This window comes from Cyprinus carpio, chromosome A19, assembly GCF_018340385.1.
Source record: "Cyprinus carpio isolate SPL01 chromosome A19, ASM1834038v1, whole genome shotgun sequence".
Taxonomy (NCBI): domain Eukaryota; kingdom Metazoa; phylum Chordata; class Actinopteri; order Cypriniformes; family Cyprinidae; genus Cyprinus; species Cyprinus carpio.
In genome coordinates, this window is record NC_056590.1 from 6,779,721 (window position 1) to 6,804,484 (window position 24,764).

The following is a 24,764-nucleotide window of genomic DNA, read 5'->3' on the forward strand; positions in this document are numbered from 1 at the left end:
ATATATATATATATATATATATATATATATATATATATATATATATATAATATATATATATTACTTATAATAAACTTTAATATTTAAAATTTAGATGTTACCTTGGAAATTAATTTAATTAAAATAAATCGAAGTACTAAAATTACAAAAACTAAAACTGAAATAAAAATAACTCAAAAATACCTAATACACGTAAATTAAAACTAAAATTAAAGTGAAAACTGAAAATACCTTATTCAAAATATTAATAAATACTGTTATAGTATATAAATAACACTAGAATAACACTGCCTCAGTGTGTGTGTGTGTGTGAACTGCAGTGACCCTCATTCAGGACAGCGTGTTTTTGTGCCGGAGGGGGCGGGCAAGATCTTAGCCAAGCTCAGAGCTCGAGCCTCTCTCATTCTCGTGTCTGCCGGTGTTTTGTGTGTGTGTTTGTGTCTCGGCAGAATCAGTGTGTTTTGGATACGAGGAAAGATCGTGTGCTTTTCTGTTAATCGCGTTTTCTGGATATACTGATGGTTTGACAGCAGATACGCGGCTCCGCGCGGATCATCCGAGCCCGTTATCCCGGACAGACACCCGCTTTGTTCGGCCAGGAATAAACGAATCACGTCTGCTATCAAAATGAATGACACGGAGAAAGATATAAAATCTGATGAAGACTCGGAATCTCTGGAGGAAGAGGAGGTTGACCCAAGGATTCAGGTACAGAGCAAAAAATAAATAAAAAATCCCGAATTCACATCGATAAAACCACTTAAACCGGATTAGAACGTAACCTGACTGGGCGTTTATCTGTAAATACTGTTACTTATTGTTCTGATTTTCCTCAGTCCTGTTTAACCTTCCCGAAATCAGAACTGAAGTTGGACCGGGCCATCAAACTCTGATTGGATTCAAGCATTAATAATCCGCTCAGATCATATTCTGTCTATTCAAAGAGTTCAGCAGCTGCTGTTAGATCTGATAGAAGGAACCCCATTGTGTTATATCAGCTCTTATATTCTGTTACATTGTTTCATTGTTTGTTATATTGAGGAACCGCGTTGACAATCATGTTTACATTGACGTCATATTTAGAACTCATTTTCTTCTCTAAAGGAAACAGTTGAGCTCACGTGCAGCGCATGCAGAATTAAGTCTGCTTTATGAACCGTGTGAGAATAAAACGATTCTTTTTATTCACTAAAAGTCCTAAAAGTATAAAAAAGTAGGTACATTGGCACATTTATACATACACGCATATATATAGGGTACACACACACACACACACACACACACACACACACACACACACACACACACACACATGAAGAGGTCAGATGCAAAAGTCTCAAAGTGCTATCTGAAATTTCCTCCTAAAATTATTTTTTATCAGGCTCATATGTTTAGGGTCAGTAATTTTACTTTATTGGCAATGTATAGGTCATTTTCTATGCCATTACAGTGAAATAACTGAACATAAATATAGGAGCCTGATAAAAATGCTCATTTTAGATGAAAATTCAGATGGCACTTAGAGGCTTTTGCATCTGAAGTCTTCATATATATATATATATGTGTGTGCACTAAAATCACTTAAATGCACTAAAAGTCACTTTCTAATGCAATGACATGTAGTCATTTTCAAGTATGACTTCAGTCTCCAGATACTTCTTTTTGAACGCTGTATCTATTATTTTATCATTTGTCTTTTTGCAATGTTTTTCTTCGCATGTCCACTTGTAGTAGTACTTTTCTAAAAAGAACACTTTCAATGCATTTTAAATGATGCATTTCTTTCGAAAGTGAAGAACCTTTCTGTATTAGACTGTGTGCTAGTTGTGCTAGATGGACTGGTTTTTCATCCTCCACCCATAAAAGAAAATAAACACATTAGATTGTAATGAAAACAACGTATGTGTGTCATCAGCGTGTGGCTAGCTTCGCAGGAAAAGTATACATATGAACTTTATTTCAGTGCTGGGTTATTGAATAACACTTCCCAGATGCTGTCGGCCTGCTTGAATTGAAAGAGACTTCTTACTGCGATCGTAACTCCTTCTGCCTCACTTTATCTCTTCAACAGGGTGAACTGGAGAAACTGAATCAGTCTACAGATAACATCAACAGATGGGAGACCGAACTGGAGGTAAGGTTCACATGCTTACATTGTGGTGTCACTGTTTTCGCTGAAAATGTTCTAAACGCTCAGACCCTCCCCGCTCCAGCACTGACTAATAGGAAGTTTCTTGCATGTGACTGACACTCATTATATCTGTTGAGCAGACAGAGGAAATCTCTCCTGTCTGAATCTTAAATTCCTATCATGAATGCCAGAAACCACGACAGCTAAAGGAGTAGTTTAGGAAAATGTTTTTCATTCCAAACTCTAATGAGTTTCTTCTAGAGGACAAACACACAGAAATAGTAAATTGCCAGTTGCTAAATTGGCATCAGAAACATCCATTTCCATGTTTTGTTTCAGCTGAATTATGATTTCCTTTCTGAATATAGCATATGTACCCTGACAAAAAATACTTTGAAGTTACCACAGTTATTTCAAAATATTTCAAAGAATATCATGGTACTACCGTGGTCCATAAAACGTTTTGTTAATTTTGTCTCAACAAATGTAGAATCTGTGTTATTTTAGTATAATTTATTTTATTTTATTTACTATTATATTTTTCATGTTTTCATTAAGATTTTATTTAATATGATTTTTATTTTATTTTAATATTTTACACTTCAATATTAATATTTAGAATTAGTTGTAATTTTTAGATTTTCAGTTATCATTTACATTCTTAGAAATTTTTCATTTAAAAAAATGTAATTAAATTTAATTTAAATTAAATTCATTTTTATATTACTAGTTTGCTTTAACTAATTTTTTATTTAATTTTATTTATTTATTCATTCATTTATTCATTTATTCATTCATTTATTTCCAGTTAGTAACTTTAGTGTTTCAACATAAACTTATTTTAGTTAGCTGCCATGCAGGGTTATTATGGTTAACTAAAACTAAAATTGAAACCAAAAATACACACACACACACACACACACACACACACACACACACACACACACACACACACACACACACACACAAAATGTTATGTAATAAAATAACAAAATGACAAAAACACAACAAAATTAATAACCTGTAATTAAATTAAACATGAAAGCAAAGCAGAAAATATAAACATTAATAAAAGAATATATTACTAAAAACTAGAATAGTATCTTAATACAAAAATATTTAGTTTTAATAATTACCCTTGAATTCAGATACAAGTCTTTTTAAAGTCCTCTTAATTTCAGATACATGACTTTTTGTTCCTCATAAGACCTCTGTATTATAGTATATATTAGTAATATATATATATATATATATATATATATATATATATATATATATATATATATATATATATATATATATATTACGAATGCTCATCTACAGTTCTCTGTATTTTACTGTATTTGGCCTGTGGTTATTTAGCAGATTGAATCAGGAAGTGTCATTCTGTCAGAGGAAGTCTAAATCCCTCTGTGGTTTTGGTCACTGAGGTCCTGTATGGAAGGATGTAGATGTCAGTTTTTTTTAAAATATGTCATCTGAGTGACCAAACCCACCCGACGACAGATTCATTCAGAGCTGGACAGCACATACTCACAACGCACTGGCCCTCTGCTCATCTTATTCAAGAAACGTGATGTTGGGATTCTTTCTGCTGAGGGGGAGTTTTCTGTCTAGAAAGCAGGGTGTAGATTCTTTCTTAACTGTGTTAAATGCTGAATTGTGTTAGCTGAAGCAGCGCTTTTCAGGAAGCAACAAAAGGCTGATTATTGAAGCATTTCATTGCTGTGAAACTGAAAGATGGATGCATATAATTCAGAGAGATTCCTGAGCACACAGTTCACACTGCCTGGATATGATGAGCCTTTCAATGCACTGAGATTTATTTAGATTTCATAGACTGCATGCACTCACTCTTAAATATGCCTGTCAACACAAAGGCAAGAATTCATCTGTCACTGTAGTTCATACAGCTGAATTAAATATATTATCCATAATGCATCACAATACATTTACATTTATGCATTTAGCAGATGCTTTTATCCAAAGCGACTTACGGTGCATTCAGGCTAACATATTTTACCTAACAATACTGATGTCCAAAGAAGTGGTGAGCCTTAGACAGCACTGTTTACTGATGCACACAAAAATGCAGTTTTTCAATCTGATTGGCTGGCTTCATGCAATATTTAGGAGTGTGAATGAACTTCATTAGGAGACAAAGTTGTGTTAAAGGACTAGTTCACCCAAAAATAAACAATAGCTGAAAATGTGCTCACCTTCAGGCCATCCAAGATGTAGATGAGTTTGTTTTTTTATAAGATTTGGAGAAATGTAGCATTGCATCACTTGCTCACCATTGGATCCTCTGCAGTGAATGGGTGCCGTCAGAATGAGCAAACAGATGATAAAAAAAAAACATCAAAACAACACAAACCAATCCAATCAATCAACAAACATATTAACAAAAAAAAACAAATCAATAAACAAATCCATCATTAAGACATTTTAACTTCAAACCTTTGCTTCTGGCTATAATATAGTCCATAATCCATAACAACACTTCCTCCAGTGAAAAAGTAATCTTGTCTGAATCAGGAAAGAAATCTGCACTGATCAAGCACCGTTTACAAGCCAAAACAGCTCTAAACAAATATGTGGGTTGATTTTGATGTGAGAGACAACAGGAGATGGACTTTTTCACTGGAGGAAGTGTTTTTATGGAGTTGTATTTTAGCCGAAAGCAACAGTTTGAAGTTAAAAACATCTTGATGGATTTGTTTGTTTCAAACATGTAGCTTTTCACTTGACAATACGTTAACTGCTGGACCGGAGTGGTGTGGATTACTTGTGGATTATTGTGATGTTTTATCAGCTGTTTGGACTCTCATTCTCACAGCACCCATTCACTGCAGACGATCCACTGCTGTGCAAGTGACGTGATGCTATATTTCTCCAAATCTGGTGAAGAAACAAACTCATCTACATCTGAATTGAAGAACTGCACATTGAATTTTACAAATTTGTGAGGTTTGTGCCATGCATATCGAGATTCAGTGTCAGAGACCATGCAAACATTGGGTATACATTTGATATACCTGAGCATCTGAATTTAGATTTAATCACCCCCAAAATGTGTTACTGGTCTTTGTTCTGCAGGACTCCCGGCAGAAGTTTCGTGCTGTCCTAGTGGAGGCCACTGTCAAGCTGGACGAGCAGGTAAAGAAGATCGGTAAAGCTGTGGAAGACTCAAAACCGTACTGGGAGGCCAGGAGGGCAGCGCGTCAGGTGAGCTGGAAATCATCTTCCATTTACAGTTTGTTCATAGTAATTTGTTATGCTGGAGTTTGCATGGTGTGTAGTCTTCTTGAATCTCATCTAAGGAATGAATTAGGGATGCACCGAAATATTGGCCACCAAAAACTATCAGATGCAAGTGTTTTTTTGCTAGTTTCAGCTAAACGACGTTATCATTTTCACGTCATGCGCCACGTTGTTTAAATAGCAAATGCATTTGTGCTCATTTATGCACCCATGAGCATGCTGATAACGAGGTGTGTTTAGGTGCATTGCTATTTTGAGGCAACTGAAATAGACTGCGCCTTTGACACACTGAAACCTGGTCAAAAGTCAATGGTGCAATATTTATTTATTTTTTGTTAATTAAAGAGCGCGTTAGTAATATGCGCAAATAGGCGGGTGAACAATGAGCACACACTCTACTTATTACACACACAGGGACGCGCAGCAGTTCACAAACATGCCAAATATTAAAAATGAAAGTAATACAATTTAAAATATAAAAATATTCCCCTTAATATGGAAAACTACATTACATTATACTACATTATTTAAGCAGTGCAAAAGCACTTAAGAGCTGATTTACATTGTAAAGTTGCATGAACTAATAGTGTATTCTTTGTAAAACAGCACATTTACATTATTAATGTACTACAGTGTTCAATGATCAAAGAAAGTATGATCTTCTGAAAGAATATAAATATGAAAGTGACATACAGCCAAGTATGGTGACCCATACTCAGAATTTATGCTCTGCATTTAACCCATCCAAAGTGACAGCAGTGAACACACACACACACCGTGAACACACACCCGGAGCAGTGGGCAGCCATTTATGCTGCGGCATTGGGGGTTCGATTCCCTTGCTCAAGTCGTGGTATTACCGGCCCGAGACTCGAACCCACAACCTTAGGGTTAGGAGTCAAACTCTCTAACCACTAGGCCACGACTTCCCCAATATAGGAGCAGATGTTAAGGAAAACACATTTGCCCCAGTTTAACTTCTCATAATCACACGAGCACCTTCCAAAACCACCAAACCCAGCCTGCGCTGTCAGCATCTCAATAATGAACGACCTGCAGTCCAGCGTACTGACGCAGGGGAATTTGTTTGCAAACAGTCTTTGGCATTTCCATAGATAGAAACAGCTCTGGAGAGAAGACTGAACATGACGTCCTTCTGATGTGTCTAAATGCATGAAAAGCCTTTTCTCCTCAGAACACAATGACCCACAACTCACAAATAAAACAAAATCAATCTAGTTTTTAATATGAACATTAACAAGCATCTGTCATTAGTGGCATGTGAAAGTGTGTGTAGATTAGAGCGTCTGCTCTGAGTGAAGAAGAATTTGAGATCACTGCTGCTTCCAGCCATGAAATTCTCCATATTATCACCTTGTGACAGTGATAAATCAACACAAATGTCGCTCTGACACAGTCATAAAAGAGCTTTTTATATCCAGGAGGTGACTTTGGTGAGAGTTCTGCTCAGCTTCTGGCTCTAACTCAATTATTACGCAGTCCAAATGAACAGAAGTGTGTTTATAATCACACATTTCATTCAGTGTCACATGATCTTCAGAAATTATTCTAATATGCTGATTTGCTGCTCAAGAAACATTTCTGATTATTATCAATGTTGAAACAGTTGTGCTGCTTCATATTTTTGTGGAAACCTTATCCTTGCTAAATAAAAATATTAATTTCTTTAAAAAAAAAAATTCTATGACCACATTAGACAAACTAATTCATGTGCAGTTGAAGTGACGGACTCTTAAGATGTGAGAAATCTTCAGACAGTCAGAAGCTCATATTCTCAGTCTATTTTTACACACATTAAAACAAAATGATCTGAGATTAGTCATGAGTGAGTAAAACGCTGCCAGGAAAAAGACATCAACAGCTAATCTTTTAAAAGCTCCTGGTAAAATCTGATTCATTTGAGCAGAAGCAAACACATAAATAATACGTCACTGAAGTCTTATCTTAATGGCATCATTACAGTCAAAAATTACCCTTTTCCTTTCTTCATTCATGTTCCTGGTCTCACTGTGAACGAATCATCAAAATCTTTCACAGCAATTCATAATAATTCAGGTTGAGTAAATACATACAGCACCGTTATGCATGTACCTGTAAGCTAATATGATTTAGTAGCTGGAGTTAATCTTATTATGCATTATATCACTATCTGTGATCTGTGTAAAGCCCTCAAGCATTATTGTGCGGTTTGTTGGTGCTAATCGATGTGTGCGTGCTTGTCTGTGCTGGTAATCAAATGAAGGTGGTCTTAACTGTCCTGTCATCACTCTGAAAGACCACCAGGATCTGTCTACGTCAGTAGATGAGACAGACGGTCAGGACGGGCAGTGCCAGCTGTCTGTCAGTCAGCCAATCAGAGCACAGCACACGACCAGACCTCCACTGACCCACAGCTGACCAGACAGACAGACAGAAAGATAGATAGATAGATAGATAGATAGATAGATAGATAGATAGATAGACAGATAGATAGATAGATAGATAGATAGATAGACAGATAGATAGACAGACAGATAGATAGATAGATAGATAGACAGATAGATAGATAGACAGATAGACAGACAGATAGATAGTTAGACAGATAGATAGATAGATAGTTAGATAGACAGATAGACAGACAAAAAAAAAAAAAAAAAAAAAAACAGATAGATAGATAGATAGATAGATAGATAGATAGACAGATAGACAGATAGATATCGTTAGACAGATAGATAGACAGATAGACGATGATAGATAGATAGATAGACAGATAGACAGATATAGATAGATAGATAGACAGATATACAGATAGATAGACAGATAGACAGATAGATAGATAGATAGATCGGTAGAATAGATAGATAGTTAGACAGATAGACAGATAGACAGATAGACTAGGACAGATGCAGATAGACAGATAGACAGATAGATAGACAGATAGACAGATAGACAGATAGACAGATAGATAGACAGATAGACAGATAGACAGATAGATAGACAGATAGACAGATAGATAGATAGATAGATAGATAGATAGAAAGATAGATAGATAGATGCAGAAAAACTGCATGCCCCCATACTACTTGTATGTTGTACGTACTTGTAGCAACATAGTAGTATACTAGTGTACTACATATGCACTAGTGATACTTGTGAACTACTAATATGTTTGATTATCGTTGCATACTGCATCACGTGCAATTAAAAAAAAATAGTAGTCGTATACAGTATGCAGTGTAATATTCAGTGAACTAGTGTTCCATTTCAGAACACTGGAAATGCTGAACTTCCTGTTTTCTTGTGTAAATAGTGCAACTCGAACTGGAAAGGGTAAACACAGCTGCTCACCCGACTGATGGAAGCTCTGTCAGATTTATGTGTTTTCTGATTTGTTGACCGATTTTGTTTTGCAGTTCAGGGCCACCGTAGTTTTCTGGAAAAGCAAGAAAATGAAAGTTTATGTCAAATGAATTTTGTTAGGATATGAAAATGTTCATGGACGGAGAGAAACAGAGAGGGCTTGGATTGCATGAATCATGAATCATCGTGTAGAAAGAGCTGGATTGTTTATTCTCTGCTCCACCCAAAGGCCATTAGAGCAGATGGGAAACAGCCGTCTTTGTCTCATTTCGGATGAGGTTGTGGAATTCCTCTGGTTTGTAATGGATGCTGGGAGATTTATGAAAGCCCTTCATATGTGGCATATATAGAGGAACGTCATGACATAACACAGAAAAATAGACCTTCCAGTGTGGTCATGCTAAAACAGGCAGGAGGAAGTTTGTAGATTATTTAGAGACGGTGAAATATACTTCTGCATTTTAGTGAATGCTAATAAAAACATGAGGATGTTTTCTCCCTCTTCTGCCGGAGAGTTATTGTGTCAGTAGCAGCTAGTTTTCTCCGTTTCTTCAGGTGGATGAACTTGCTTTGATAGCTGAAGAAGTGGGTCACTGTTTTTAGTGGGTCAGACAGAGTTTAGGGTGTGCCAAAGTGATTCTGCAACTTCAGATGATGCTGCTAAGCTCATTAAATGTTAATTTAACACAAATGCCGCTCATGAAAAACCCATCTGTCTGACCGAGTTTGGGAAAGAAATAGGTCAGCAAACCAGAAAAAAATCACATGCTTGTGCTGCCTGTCAAAAACATTACCAGGAAGAAAAACGGTGTGTTTCTGCCCCGTCTTCAGTCCAGACACTGAGAACCTATCAAGTGTGTGTGAACAGAGACCGGCAGATGAAGGAGTGTGTAATTTTGACTAACATCTCCACGACAAGTGAGAATCTTCCCTGAAGTAACTCTGATCTGTCATGACAGTGTTTACAGAGCTCAGCTTCACCCTGTGAGTGTCTAAAGGCTCGTGTCAGCTAAGAAACTGTAGCTTAAGCAGACACATGCTAATTTAAAGTAGTTAAACTAAAATTAAGCTACTTAACCTCTAAAATGTACTAATAAAATTGTAGCAAACGGAAATGGTGGTAAAACATGAAAAAATCCCACAGATGCACATTTGCACATCTTTTCAGAACACACAGGAAGAAAACACCTAGCAACCACCCAGAAAACCCTGGAAACCACATAGCAACACCCAATTTTTTTTTTTTTGTAGAAATCTAGATTTGATTATATGACACTGAGAATCATCAGATTATATTCAAACACACACACACACACACACACACACACACACACAATTGTTCAAACGTTAGGCATCAGGCTGCATCAAATGGATCAAAAGTCACAGTAAAAACACTTATAATATTACAAAATATAACTATTTCAAAAATGCTTTTGAACTTTCTATTCATCAAAGAATCCTGAAAAAATAAAATGCCTCAAAATTTCCGCAAAAATATGAAGCAGCACAACTGTTTTCAACATTGATAATAAAAATAAATGTTTCTTGAGCAGCAAATCAGCATATTAGAATGATTTCTGAAGATCACTGAAGACTGGAGTAATGATGCTGAAAATTCAGCTGCGCATCAAAAGAATAAATTACATTTTAACATATAAAATGTCTTTAGTCACAGCTCATAATGAGATTACTACACAACCACAGTGACCGGACCCACACTGTAGCTCATTGTGATAGAGCAGCTCACTCAAAATCACACTATTATGAGTGACACAAAGTGATCTGTTTACATATGAGGAGAAATGCATCATCTCTCATCATCTCTCGTGTAGGATGCAGTCCTGCATTATTCTGTGGTCATGTGGTGCACAACTGGTCATAGATTTTTTAATAGCACATACTGAAAAAAAGAAGAATAATATACACTACTGATTTCTTTAACTTCTATTCAGCAAGGATGCATTTAATTGATGAAACGTGACAAAGACATAATTTTACAAAGATTTATATTTCAAATAAATGCTGTTCTTTTGAACTTTCTATTCATCAAAGAATCCTGAAAAACAAACAACATCAGTTTCCACAAAAATATTCAGCATTGATAATAATCAGAAATTTTCTTGAGCAACAAATCAGCATATTAGAATGATTTCTGAAGATCATGTGACACTGAAGACTGGAGTAATGATGCTGAAAATTCAGATTGCCTCGCAGAAATAAATTACATTTGAACATATATTCAAATAGAAAACAGCTATTTCAAGCAGTAAAAATATTTCACCATTTTATTTAGTTTATTGTATTTTTAATCAAATAAATGAAGCCTTGTCGAGCAAAAAACATTAAAAAATCTTACCGACCCCAAACTTTTGTAAGGTAGTGTACAAATATAATACTGTTTAATGAAAACAAATGAGACCTACAGAAAATTGCTGAAATTAAACAAACACTTTGCAACTTAAAATATCAGTCTGGTTAATGTATGAGTCTATTACTATTCAGAGTTCAGTGTTCAGCGTTGTGCCCACGCAGACATGCCATCACATCCTTGCGTTGGCAGTGAGCTAAATGCAGCTTTTGTTTTCTGCAGTACATGCATTGATTCATCGTGTTGAATGGTCAGTTCTAAACAATGCTCCGAAAGGTCAGTTCTGGATGTGTCTGACGTGACGCATTAGCTAACACGCTCATGAACCGGAGGAGACCAAGTGTGCCCTTCATCTCAGTGCGGCGTGATGTCTGAGCGTGTGAGTCATGCATCTGCAGAAGTGCCCTACATCTCCCTCAACAGCTCTCTCCACCTGTGCACCTCACTTAACAATTCAGACGAGGTCTGTGTCTCAGGCCACAAATGTATTCTTCCATGCAGAACAGAAATACAATGACGTTCAGACAGCACTGACCGAGCCATTGACGCTGCTGTGCTTTTTAACGGACTGTAACACAGACAGAGAAAGCATGAAAGAATTAAAGAAAAATACATTATACAAGTTAATAAGAAACTAGTATTATAATATCACTTTAAATCACTTTGTTCATGTAAAGTTATCATTTTTTTCAATATCCTGTCATGACTGTAAAGCTGGTAAACTTTTGTATGATATAAGCAATAATACAATAAATTAAAAATTAAAACCAAAAACAAAATTTTTTTTTTTTCCAATTAAAGTTTTTTTTTTTGTTTTTTTGTTTTTTTGCCTTTCAAATATCTGAACAGTCTCAAATGAAGATACAAGCAAAATGACACAAGGTACTATGTTTTGTTTTCTGAAAAAATATTAAAATTAAGCTTAAAACAAGAAAAAATATTTATCAATGAAAAAAAAAAACTTTATTAATAAGCAAACAAAAGATTATTTTTCTGACACCACTGGCAAATATTTGTTTTTGTTTTAAGCTTAAACTTGCTTAATTTGGATTTATTTATTTATTTAATTTTATTGTATTTTATTTTATTTTTCATTTTTTTTTTTTTTACAATTTCTCAAGTTAATGTATGTTAAATAAACAAATTAAAAATATCAGTAATGAAAACTAATAAAAACTAATACATATAAAATATAACTATGAAAAAGACATATATATATATATAAAATATTTATATATGATATTATATATTTTAATATATATATATATATATAATACATGTGCAAAAGAATTTGCATAAATATATAAGTGCTAAAGAAAAGCACAAAATTCCAAAATAAAAAAACAAACAACTTCTAAATAAAATCAAAAGCTTCTAAATATAAACAGAGTTCTTGTTTGGTTTGTTAATCTCTTAAACCTATAAACAGAGTTCTTGTTTGGTTTGTTAATCGCTTGAACTGTTTTGTGCTCAACTCTATAGACAGCGTCTGTGATGTACTTGTCTTGAATGTTAAACACTCCTTCTTCAAAATCTGAAGGTTGCTGAGGTTGTTGGTTTAGAGGATAAAAATAAGAAAAACCTCATGTAGTGATACAGAGGGGTGAGATTGAGATTTATGAAATATACAGTAGCTTCTTATCCAAGCTTTCTTTATGAATTCCTTAGCAGAATATAGATTTGAATAATATAAGAGGGATCATTTTTTAAATGAGAAGCTTGTCCCGTGGAGAGACCGTGACCGCAGTGGTCACATGATCCGCTGTAATGCTAATCATGCTAATCTGTCAGCACTGATAGGAATCACAGGGATTTAATCTCATTTCAGTCTCAGACAAGAAAGAGGAATGTGACATCACTACAGTGTCATTTTAGTATCATTTTAGTTTTTATTTTTATACTTTCCATTTTTATTTTCATTTTAGTAAAAGTTTTAGTCATTTTTGTAGTTTTTTTTTTAAGTATGTTTTAGTTATTAATCATTTTTATTTCTGTTGTAGTTTTAGTTATTTTAGCACTTAAACTAAATGAAAATTTGAAATGTTTCCTTGGCAACAAGCTGAAATAACAGAAGTTTACGTTTTCTTTATTTTATTTCAAGTGCGGCATTATTTTCACTGATAATGTTTTATGGGTTGTTTTGTACTGGGGAAATAAAAAACAAAAATAAGGAGAAAGACACTTTATAATAAGGTCCCATTAGTTATTATAAGTTTCATTTCCTAACAATATGCAATACATTAGTTACAGTGTTATGTTAGCATTATTGATATAGTTTTTAATTAATATTTTAAATCAGTTTTTACTAATTTTGTTCTGTTTTTTTATTATTTTTTATTTTTTATTTTATACATGTCTATATTGTAATTAATACATTTTATTTCTGTTTTAGTTGTAGTTATTTTAGTACTTCAAGTTGACGTAAAAGAAAATGAGAAATTATGCCTTGTTTTTATATTATTTAATTCCAGGTAACACTTATTTTATTTAAATCATCATTTTATGGTTTTATTTTAATTTTAGTTCACATGAATAACTCAAAGATTTATTAAAGATTTATTAATCTTTGTTAAATATAATTATTAACAGATATAACTTCTGATAATTTTAATAATGCATTAGTAAATGTTGAAACTAACATTCACTAAGATTAATAAATGCTTCAGAAGTATTTTTCATTGTTAGTCCATGTTAACCAATGTAAACAAACAAACTTTATGAAAGCGTTACCAAGTTACTAGTCATGCAGCTGAGAAATATTTAGTCACTTAAATCAAACTGTGATTCTTTCTTCACTGGTAGAAACTTCCCAGCAGAACTCTCACATTGTAGTGCATGGCACTTTTATGTGGTACATCTGCGTCATTAATATGAGAAAATGAGTGATTATTGACAGCGGCTGTTTACTACTGTATCCTGGCAACACTAAGGAAGCGTCATCATCTCTTACGTAACATCTTAACATGTGCACGCTTGCAACTGCCGGCAGTATATTACAGGAGATGAAGAATGTGAGCTGCTTCATGCATCATATATTGGTCTGCAAATTACAGCGGATTGCTTTGTGCATCACACCGCTTTTTAAAAGTTTGGAAAACAAACAGCTTGTTCTGAACCAAATCTGTAAAAGCATCCTCAATCTCTGATGTTTTTCTCTTTCAGGCACAAGTTGAAGCTCAGAGAGCCACACAGGAGTATCAGCGAGCCATCGAGATCCTCCGGGCCGCGAAAGAGACCATTGCACTGGCCGAGGAGCGTCTGCTGGAGGAGGACAGCCGGCAGTTTGACTCGGCCTGGCAGGAGATGCTCAACCACGCCACCCAGAGGGTGAGAAAGACAAGACAACTGAAAAAACAGATGACCTTAAGACCTTGTTCTTCTGTACTCTCTGCTATGCAGTGCCTTTTGTCTGAACTGATCTGATTGGCTGTTCCAGGTGATGGAGGCGGAGCAAAGCAGGACACAGAGTGAAATCGAACACAGAGAAACAGCGACCAAATACAACACCGCCATCAGCCACATGAGACAACTAGAGAAAAAACTCAAACGTTCCATCAACAAGTCCAGGTCAGACGACAGCAATCAGTGTGTTTCATATACATACACTACCATTCAAAAGTTTGGGTCAGTATGATTTAAAAAAAAAAAAAAATCAGTAGTTTTGTTTAGTAAGGATCAATTAAATATGTCAAAACTGAATGAAGTGTCTTAAAAAAATCTTACTGACCTCAAACTTTCAAATAAATGCTCACATTTTCATCTGTGAATCCTGAAAAATAAAATGGATCACAGTTTCCACAAAAATATGGAGCAGCACAACTGTTTTCAACACTGATATTAATCAGATTTTTTTCTTAAGCAGTAAATCAGCATATTCGAATGATTTCTGAAGATCATGTGACACTGAAGACATTGAAGACAATTCAGCTTTGATCAGAGCAAACAATTACATTTTACTATACATTCACATAGAAAACAGTTATTTTAAATAGTAATAATTTAATAATAATTTTTAATAATTAATAATTTTAATAATTAATAATTTAATTTAATTTAATTTTAATTTAATAATATTTCACAAATTTTTATGTATTTTTTGATCAAATAAATGCAGCCTTGGTGAGCAGAAGAGACCTCTTTCAAAAGCATTAAAAAATCTTACCAACCCCAAACCTTTGAACAGTAGTGTATTTAAAATTCAATTATATTTTTCACTCTGTCTTGATGTCAAAACTGTTACAGAACATTTCCCCAGTCCTCAAACTGAATACGATTACATAATGGCAAGACAAGTATTTGTCTCACTTACATAATAATCATACATATAAATCATGTTGCGATAGATGCAAAGCGAAGTCTCCCTAAAATCTTGCCAGAACAAGTTCTGTAATCACACGTTCTGCAGGGTTTGTATCATAAGGATTCATTTCAAAAATGTCAATATTTGGGAATAAAATGATTTTTCTTTCCTCTGGAGTCGAGTGTTTTGTGGGCCCCACCGAGGGCCTCTGCTCTCTGCTCTGCTGTGTGTCGGTTGGTTGTGGATGGAAGTGTAGTTCAGTGTGATGCGTCTCTAATGGGTTCCAGATGTGCTTCTGCTGCTGGAATGTGCCGGTCCTGCTGTTGCCGTGGAAACCGGCTCTGACACTCACTCTGCTCTGCTCTTTCTCTCTCTCTCTCTCCCTCTGCAGGCCGTACTTTGAATTAAAGGCGAAGTATTACCTACAGCTCGAGGTACGTCAGTTTTTATTTTGCACAAAATAATACTTTAAGAATGTTTAATCCCAAAATCAAATAAATAAATTGTGTTTTATGTATTATCTAAAGAAATGAAGATTGTGATCTTTATGCTTTTATGACTAATAAGAACAAATTTCAGCCTAAATTCTAATTACTGTAATGTGAATAAAGTAATATTCTATATAATCTGAAATTATTTAAATTGAAATGATTCATGCATTATTGTAGTATCTGTTGTTCTGAATTTATGTTGATGTACATCAATCATTGTATTACAGTATTTTTAATATTATTTGAAACATACTTCAATTAATTAAATTTATATTTCAGAAATATTTTTTTAATTATATTTAAATGTATTTAAAAAAGAAACAATATGTGTTCAAATATTTAAAAGAAAAATACTGTAGGTAATACAGAAATGAGAATCACCTTTAAGAATAATGGAAATTACAAAATAAATATTATATATAAAATAATAAAGCATTTAGACACATTACATACAATTTGTCACGACTAATTCTTGTTTTATTTTAAAATTATTTCAATTAAATATAAATATAATTAAAAATTATATTTTACAAATATTTAAAAAGTATATTTCAATACATTAAAATATTTTGTTAATATTAAGGCATTTTTGTAAAATACAATATATATATTGTATTTTACAAAAATGCCATAATATTAACAAAATATGTCTTGAGAATCTCAGGAGATTCACCATAAAAAATTGTAATGGTAATTATAAACTATAAACAACCAAAATGTGAATTTGAGGGGAAATTTGTCATGAAAATAATCACAATGTAAAAAACTCGTCATTATCCTAAAATAGTCTTAAATTTCTTAAGTCAAAATATAATGCATTTTTTTCCCGTCTGATTTTAGTGTTTTTTCATGTTTTTAGTCATGCAAGAATATTCTTTTAAACATGTAGATTTGATCTGATTTTGATTATCAATATTTGTGACCTGTTCACAGCAACTGAAGCGACGGGTCGACGAGCGCCAGGCTAAACTCACCCAGGCCAAAGCTGAGTATCGGACCGCTCTTCGTAACCTGGAGACCATCTCAGATGAGATCCACGCACGGCGCCGACTGTCTGCCATGGGGCCCCGGGGCCGAGGGGTGGGGGCTGAAGATGACGGGACCGCCACCGATGACATCGCCAACTTCAAAATGGAGTCTGACGGCATATCGAGTACGTGAGATCACACATTAATGCCAAGACAGATCTGACTGTAATTCAGAGTGAAAGTCTCTCAGTTTGATTTAGCTTCAGCTCTGCCGGTTTTACACTGAAGAGACAGGCGTAAACAAGCTCTGAGCTAACACAGGGAAACCAAAAATGATCATGAACTTAGACAAATGTATGAATTTCATTGCATCAGATAACAAAATATCACATTTTACCATTTCAAACCTAACAACCTTCTGTTTGTAAAAGGTTTTCAGGGCCGCTGTATGTGTAAAATCATTGTCTTGAAAGACAACTAATGTTCACACTTGTTTTTATAATTGATTAACTTTACACGGTTATTGAATAAAATCTGAATGAACACTGATCTGACTGAATAATGAAACTATTGTCTTTTTAGAGCTATTGTAAAAACAGAATTTGAATTAGTCTAATATTTAATGAAGTTTGCATCCCGGATTATGAATTAATGTTCAAAGTAAAATAATTTGTATTTACTTTGAACTCTATTTTAAATTACTCAAAGTACATTCAAGCCAAAATCAAAGGGTTTATATTTTATTAATTTTAAATGTGATGTTATATCATTTAAATATTATATTTAGATTTTATAACATATTTATATAATATAAAATACTTATTATATTTATATATTTTTAAATATTGAATTTAAAGAAAATGAAGGCTAGCTTTAAAACCATTATGATTTTTTGCATTGTTACTGATTATTTTCATGATAAATAAGAACTTGGAAGTTTTTCCATTACAGTAATCTCAATTAAATAATATTTTAATTTATTCATTAAAATTGTAATATTTTTATGCGTCCTGGAAGTACCTGTTAATTGATTTTAATTTGTTGATTGAAGTATAAAAATCATTGTATTACAAAAAATATAAAAATATATAAATAAAATTTTATATATGTGTATGTATATATATATATATATATATATATATATATATATATATATATATATATATATATAATTGATTTCATAATTGTTAAACTTTACTCGATTGAACCAAATCTAAACCAGCCCTCATCTGACTGAGCTTAATAATGAAACTTTTGTCTTTTTAGAGCTGCTTTACAGCAGAATTTGAATTTGCGTTATATTTAATGAAGTTTGCATCACTGATTCTGTTTCTTACCTGTTTAATACTGTGTAGCTGCTGTGAAACAACATCTGTTGTTTAAAGCACTATAGAAATAAGCATGACTTGTTTATAGTCTCTATTCCGCAGCATGAAGTTGGAGACTAAATGCATTCTGTGTTTGTTGTTCAGTGTTGTCTGTGAATTTCGAGGACAGCTGTAACGGCTCTCCATCAGAGGACGATCCTGAGACGAGGTCCACCTGCAGCATGAGCTCCACGTCTGCTCCTCTAGACCTCCACACCCCACACACCCCCACACCTCCCCCCCCCCCCCCCCCCTCACCTCCTTTCCTCCTCCTCCTCCTCATATCCTCTGCTCTCTTCCTCCTGCCCGTACCCTTCCTCTTCCTCTTCCTCCTCGTCCCCGCTGTCCCTCTCTGTCTGTCCTGACCTGCTCCAGCTGCCGGGCTCGGGGTCTCTGGAGGGTTTTGTGCAGGTGTCTCCGGTGCTGGGCCCTCGTAGTGAGTGCAGCGGAGCCTCGTCACCCGAATGTGAACAGGAAAGAGGTGAGAGACAAAAGACCTTGAACTATGAGAACTGTGTGGAGTAATAAAGTTACAGGCCAACTAGCAATTTTTTACTCATATCTTGTGAGTGTTAAAGAAATATTCCGGGTTCCATATAAGTTAAGATCAACTGAGTTTGTGTCATAATGTGGATTCAGTTTGTCCCTCCATTTCTTAAAACAAACAAACAAACAAACAAACAAAAACTGAAAAAATCTTACAATGGTAGTAAATGGGGCTGATCTGTAAATCAGAGTTAAAACTAAACAAATGTTAATGAAATAAAATTTTAAAAAAAAGTAAAAAGTAACTTATTTAATTTTACTTCAAAGTTTAATTACTAAAATATGTGAAACTGAAATAAAAATGAATAATTAAAAATGTATAATTTTAAAATTAATAAAAATTATATTAAGATAAAAAATTATATAAATGAAAAAAAAACAATAAACAAAATTTATCAAACTTTAACTACACTTTAAAATGAAATAAAAATAAAAAAAAATATAAAATCTGGAAAATATAAAATTAAATTAATTCAAAATATTAATAAAATAAATAATAGTATACTAATGATACTAAAAACATTGCCGTAAATTATAAAATAAAAAAATTAAAAAACACTCATGTTTTCTGTATAGTTATATACAATTTTAGCTTTGTTGACATGAAAATACACCACAAACTAAAACAGATTAATACAAAAATTTTAATAAAATTATAATAAATAAATTGCTAAAGCTTTATACATTCATATGATTTACACTGTTTTTGATTAAAAAAAATAGTGTTAAATCATAAAGTAATCCAGATTTCAGAAATATTAAAACAGACAACTCAGAATTTTGGGGAAAAAAACAAAAAAAAACATTTCAGTGTCATAACTGTTACATATAAATTCAACCGATTAGACATGCTTTTGATTAGGCCTATTAAAAGTTGATAAAAACCATTAAAATGCGATCCAGAAAAATTTAAATGCAAAACACACAATTTGGTAAAAAATTAAAAGGGACTGATTTGAGACAGATTTCATAAGGCCCTACATTTGTTTTGAATAAATCAATAGATTCTCATCAGTTCTCTGTGTTTTCTTACAGGTGAGAGGGCAGAAGGTGCAGAAGTTAAACCTGAACCTTCAAACAACATCAGCAGTCAGAAAAGCTCACACCTGGAGAAGAGTCTGCGCAGTTTATCTCTCCAAACCGCAGACGACAACGACACAGACGCTCATCCATTCAGTGTGACCTCAAACACAGCAGCAGTGCTGCTTCTCAACAGTGTTTAAACTCAGAAACCACCGCCTGCTCCAACCAAACCTTCTGCACAGGGGCCAAAGCAGGGGCCCGGATCTGAGACGACAGTATGAGCCGTCACAGGAACCATTGTGAAACTATTCTCATCTCAGTGTTACAGAGAGCTCACCTCAGACTGGTCTCAACCCAGAAAACCATGAAGTATTAGAACTGTCATGCAGACATCAGCTATGAAGTGACGAGAACTATTGAACTTTTCATCATCACTGAGTGGATGTTCTTCATGTCTTCCTCAAATGTGTAGTGAATAGACACTGTATTCTGCTGCTGCGTCTCACTAGCTGATTCAAAAACAACTTGATTTTGATGAATTAGCATGGAATAAAACCGTCTGAACCTACGACGACTGACTATGTAAATGACTGAAAAAATGGTTAGTGTGATGCCAGCACTTGTTTTTCACTCTGTCGGCATTTGTGCAATGCATTTCCTCTCGTCTTACTCTGTTTTCCACTCCACAGGTCATAACGTAAAGAGGGACTCCCGTAGTTCAAAGCTATATATTTATACTCAACGTTTATCCCGTTATCATGATGTTATCGATGTGTTTTCATGCCACAAAGTTCTTATTTGTGTAATAAACAGATGCTCACAGCACGAGTCTCTTTCCACTGTTCTGTTTTCACACAGTAAGACGTCTTTATTCCCAACATGGGGTCAGTTGCATAAACTTAAGGGTAATCAGTCTCATTTTCATATGACTAAATTTAAGAAGTCTTAAAGAAAAAAAATGGACGACTAGCTTTGAAGACTAGTGAAAACCTTTTCTGCAACTGGCCCGTGGTCTTGATCTTGTAATCTTGTTCTTGAGACCTCACCGGACAAACAAGGAACCCATATGACTGTCTTTCATGGAACAGAAAAAGGTACGTTTTAAAAAATACTATAAGACTTGCTGCACGACTGGGACTGAAAATAATCTTCGATAGAACGTGAGAAAATGAAAAACAATGCAATAAAATGAGGACAGCAATGTCCAAAGTGAGCAAACAGAAACCATTAACATTAACCTGTCTTTTTGTTTTATTGTTAAGTCAATCATCATTGAACATTGATGCACTGTGTGTGTGTGTGTGTGTGTGTGTGTGTGTGTGTGTGTGTGTGTGTGTGTGTGTGTGTATCTTTATTTCTTATTATCTGTGTGTTGTTGTCTCTGTGTATACATTCAGAGGGAGGAAAAGGGCTTAGAAATACTTTTCTGATTCTGAAAAGACACAGTAACACCTTCTTACATGCAATATAGAAATGCGCCTTGGTTCATCCAATTTGGAGGGAAATGCTGGTGAAACTTAGAGAATGGATTTAACAAATATAACCACACCAGGCTCCACTGGGTCGTGTCTACTTGGTGATAAACTCTTCTACCGCAGGGTGTCAGCAAACCACATTTTAGATTATACTTTAGTACTTTAGACCATTTCTTATGAGAAAGCAGATTAGCCTATACCAGGTTCTAGGGGTAGAATTATATATATATATATATATATATATATATATATATATATATATATATATATATATATATATATATATATATATATTAGGGGTGTCGAAATTAATCGCTGCATCGATGCATCTCGATGCGGACGTGAACGATTCTGCATCTATGCAGTAATAGACCATTATCGATTATAGCCCACTGACGTCATTTGCATTCACACTTGTCACACGAGTATTAAGAATGCACTCGCTATTTTTTAAATATGAAATCTGGGCATATTTTGGAAAAACCAAGCTTAGTACGAGAAAAACATACTCAGAATAATCTATTCTGCGCTTGGCTTTTTCCCACATGGCATGTGGTGTGTGCGCTAGATTATCGCGGCGCGCTTTATTGCACAGAATATGCGCTGTGAGACACTCGCGCATTACCTGACAGTGTGTTTCCATACCGACTTTATTTCAGTCTTTTACCTTAGCTATGCTTTCATTTCTGCCGTTTGGAATGCAGTATGTATTAGATGCACAAATCTCACGTACTGACAGACTTTCACGTGTGCTTTGTGTTTGTTTGTCCTGAAGCTCACGGCTGCGGTTAAATTCACTTGCATTTACATTTAATCATTTAGCAGACGCTTTTATCCAAAGCGACTTACAAATGAGAACAGTGAGAACAGTAGAAACAGTCAGATCAACGAGAGAACAACAACGGTATACAAGTGCTATGACAAGTCTCAGTTAGTCTAGTACAGAACACGTAGCCAGGGTTTTTTTTTTTTTAAATGAATATGATAGACAAGAAAAAGAAAAGGTAAATACTAGTATTAGTTGGTTAAGTGCAGGCGAAAAAGATGAGTCTTTAGATGTTTTTTGAAAATGAGTAAAGACTCAGCTGTTCGAATTGAGATCGGGAGGTCATTCCACCAGCTGGGCGCAGTCCAGGAAAAAGTCAGCGAGAGTGATTTTGAACCTCTTTGGGATTGCACCACAAGGCGTCGTTCACTTGCAGAGCGCAAACTTCTGGAGGGTGCATAAGATTGAACTAGTGAGTTTAGGTAAGTTGGTCCCGTGCCAGTGGTCCTCTTGTAGGCAAGCATCAGTACCTTGAATTTGATTTGAGCGACTACTGGTAGCCAGTGTAACCTGATGAGGAGAGGAGTAACATGAGCTGTTTTTGACTCATTGAAGACAACCCTCACTGCTGCATTCTGGATCAGTTGTAGAGGCTTGATAGTACATGCAGGAAGGCCCCCCCAGGAGAGCATTACAATAGTCCAGTCTGGAGAGAACAAGAGCTTGGACAAGAAGTTGGGTGGCTTGCTCTGACAGGAAGGGTCTAATCTTCCTAATGTTGTATAAGGCAAATCTGCAGGACCGGGTCATTGTAGCAATATGGTCGGTGAAGCTTAACTGATGATCCATCACAACTCCTAGGTTTCTGGCTGTCCTGGAAGGAGTTATGGTTGACGAACCCAGCTGTACAGAGAAGTTGTGATGAAACGATGGGTTGGCTGGAACCACCAGCAGTTCAGTCTTAGTAAGGTTGAGCTGAAGGTGATGGTCATTCATCCAGCTAGAAATGTCACTCAGACAGGCTGAAATGCGAGCAACTAACGTCGGGCATTGCATTGCTTTATATTTGCTTGTATGTTTTGAAGCTATATTTTATTTGTTTAATTCTTGATAATTGTTTTGGTTTATTATTAATTTGTAATTATTTGAAAAAGTAGCCTGCTTTTATAATTTAATACAACTGCACAAAATAAATTTCATATTAGCGTGATGCATCGTGATATCGAATTGAATCGAATCGCTGACATGATAATCGTAATCGAATTGAATCGTGAAACCAGTCCCGATTGACACCATTAATATATATATATATATATATAAACAATTAGTCATATACTCTGCGTTCACATGAATTATCTTCAACCTGATGAAATGTTCCTATGAATATTTCTCTTCCAAATATGCATTCTGAATAATAAATAAATATATTTCCCCACTGACCTGCCGAGGTCAAGTGCTTGTCTTCACATTTTTCTCTTACTGATCATATTTTGAACCTGTTGAATCTACAGTTTTAAATGAATTTGACTGATAAACACCCTTACGAAAAATAACCATAGTTTTACTTTAGTAAAAAGTGTTGTAACCAATTTATTTATTTATTTGCCATTTACCCTTTGTATAACCAAATTTAAACACCATGGTCAAACTATGGTTAGTGTAGCAAAACCTGGGTTTATTTGTGGTTTATTATGATCTAACTACAATTGCATTTATTTATTTTATTTTATTTTTTGTAATTAAACAATTTTCGTAAGAGCATTAATGCTTGTGTGTTGGTTTTCCATCCTATTCCAATGTTTAAAATGGCTGAATGAATGTGCTGTTATTGCCTTAAAGAAATTTAACAATGTTAAACATTTAGCCTAAATAATTTTTAACAGATACGCGTTGACAGTGAATTCATATTTTGGCATTGCATACAGTGAAATGATTGTGAATAAAAAAATGACACTGGTCATACTTGAGATTGGTAACATACTTACATATTAAATACAGATAAATAAAGGTTCATTCTGATCACATTCCTCAGATCTCACACACACTGCAGAGCTGTGATCTCTAGTTTAGAGCACTGACACTCTGATGTGAAAAGTCACATTACCAGCCACTGCTTTATCTGATCGGCTTTTGTTGGATTAAAATTTCACGTTCCATTGAGTTTGGAAAATTTTGCAAACCACAATCATCAGAATATCTCTTCTCTTGTCTCTGAAAATGTCCAGATTTTGAAATCATCCCGCGGACTCTCATTTTAAGTCAACTATTTGTTTACGGCACATTGAAAATATACATAACTGGAAATAACTGAGCCTTATTATTTCAAAACGGAAGTGCGTCACGAGGCTCAGTGAAAGTAGTCCAATCCAATACTCAAGAATTCAAGTACAGAGGAAGCTTTGTGAGTTTGATATCGAGAATGAATCAAATGCAGACTTGAGAGAATCGTCACAATAAGGCAAGCCTTCAAGCTTTAGCCAAAAATGCTTAATGGCTAATGCTAATACTTCTGGTTTGCCAGTCTGTGGGAAAGGAGACCAGAGGCCTTTTTTTTTTTTTTTTTTTGAATGGATGTCAAATGAGGAGAGGCTTACGCTAAATAAATAGCTTTTTAGAGGAAACAGCTTATCATTTAATGAATCGACAGTCTATCGCCTAATCTTCAACAAGTTTTACACTAAACCATATTTCTGGATGGAACTTTT

At 34.5% G+C, this 24,764-nt stretch overlaps 1 pseudogene; it reads left to right on the forward strand.

Moving 5' to 3' along the window:
- The first annotated feature begins 224 nt into the window (after nt 1-224).
- Nucleotides 225-20,646, forward strand: LOC109102625 (annotated as a pseudogene).
- The last annotated feature ends 4,118 nt before the right edge of the window (nt 20,647-24,764 follow it).